Raw genomic sequence first — 2,019 nt, forward strand, 5'->3', positions numbered from 1 at the left:
ATTATGTCATCGACATAAACCAAAACCGCAATGTAACTAGTTCCAATGCTCCTGATGAAGAGTGTATGATCTGTCTGTGACTTTCGAAATCCCAGATTTAACAGAGTAGAACTGAACTTCAAAAACCACTGTCGAGAAGCCTGTTTAAGACCATATAACGACTTTTTCAATCGACAAACTGCATTCTGAGGTAAGACTTCCCCCTCTTTTGGTGTATAACCTGGAGGTAAATCCATATAGATTTCTTCATGTAAATCACCGTTCAAGAATGCATTGGATATATCCAGTTGTGTTAGGCTCCAATTCTTTGCTGCAGCAACAGCTAGAAGTGTTTTCACGGTAGTCATCTTTGCTACAGGTGAAAAGGTGTCAACAAAGTCGATGCCCTCTTGTTGAGTATACCCTTTAGCGACTAACCGTGCTTTGTATTTCTCCAGACTTCCATCTGCATTCAATTTGACTTTGTATACCCATTTACATCCGATCGTGTGTTTGCCCAGAGGTAAAGAGCATATTTCCCAAGTCTGAGTACTTTCTAATGCTTTGAGCTCTTCATTCATCGCATTCAACCATTCATCAAACTTCTTTGCTTGTCTGAATGAAGTTGGTTCACTGTGGAGAGTAACAGAGCAAACATAAGCTTTATATGTTTCCGAGAGATGATCATAGGAGACATAATTGGCTAGAGGATAAGGGATGTCAGTCTCAGTCATATTGCAATAATAATCCTGCAAATATGCTGGTGTCTTTACAGACCTTCTTCGAATCTCCTTATCTGATTTTACTCTAGAATCTGGATTAGTGCTTTGAGCTACCGGAGAAGGTTCTCTAACTACCGGAGCATCTATATTAACACTATCCAAAGAATCAGATTCTTCAACAGTAGAAACAGATCATTAAGGGATTCAGACTGACCTCGAGAAGGAAATATATCTTCATGGAATACTACATTCCTGGAGATATATACTTGATGAGTCTCGATATCCAGCAGTTTATATCCTTTGTATCCTGCAGGATATCCAAGAAAAATGCAGGGTTTGGCTCGAGGTTGAAACTTGTTCCTGTTCTTTGTTGATGTTGAACAATATACAAGGCAACCAAAGACGCGTAACCCTTTATAGTCCGGTTTCTTGGAAGTTAGAACTTCATATGGAGATTTGTCTTTCAATAAAGGAGTTGGAAGACGATTTAGTAAGAAGACAGCAGTAAGAACTGAGTCTCCCCAAAATTCCAGAGGCAGCTTCGACTGAAACATCAAAGATCTTGCGACATTGAGAATATGTTGATGCTTCCTCTCAACAACTGAATTCTGTTCTGGTGTCTCAGGACAAGAATGATATGAGATGATACCCTTTTTCTTGAACAGATCAGTGAACTTTAGTTCTTGAGCATTGTCAGATCGAACACCTTTCACCACAGCTTTGTACTGAGTCTCTATCATTTGCAAAAATTCAGGGAACACAGTAAGTACCTCGGATTTTGTTCGAAGTAGGTAAAGCCATGTGACTCGCGTGTGATCATCGACTATTGTCAAGAAGTACCTGTAACCTTCATTTGTAGAAACACAGAAAGGCCCCCAAATGTCTATATGGAGTAGATCAAAAGGGTTAGCACATATGTTGTTCTTTGAAGGAAACGGTAAATGTTTTTGTTTGGCAAGGGGACAGATATCGCAATGAAATGATTCTTTATTTCTCAGATTTAAACCAAGTACATCTGCAAGAGAATCAGTCTTATACACAGATGGATGGCCTAATCTACTATGCCATAAGGCAGAATCAGCAACAACATTAATGCGAAATGGTTGAGCAGACATCTTGATAACTGCATCAGCGTCCAAGACGTATAGATTTGATATCTGTTCACCCTGTCCAATCATCAGGCCCTTGATATGATCCTGTATTACACAAGAAGCTTCATCAAATGTAACTCTATATCCGAGATCCTTTGTCAACTGACTAACACTCAAAAGGTTCAGTCGAAAGTTTGGAATATAGAGAACATTGTTCAAAACCAGAT

Source organism: Eutrema salsugineum, unplaced genomic scaffold (genome assembly GCF_000478725.1).
Source record: "Eutrema salsugineum unplaced genomic scaffold, Eutsalg1_0 scaffold_8, whole genome shotgun sequence".
Lineage (NCBI taxonomy): Eukaryota > Viridiplantae > Streptophyta > Magnoliopsida > Brassicales > Brassicaceae > Eutrema > Eutrema salsugineum.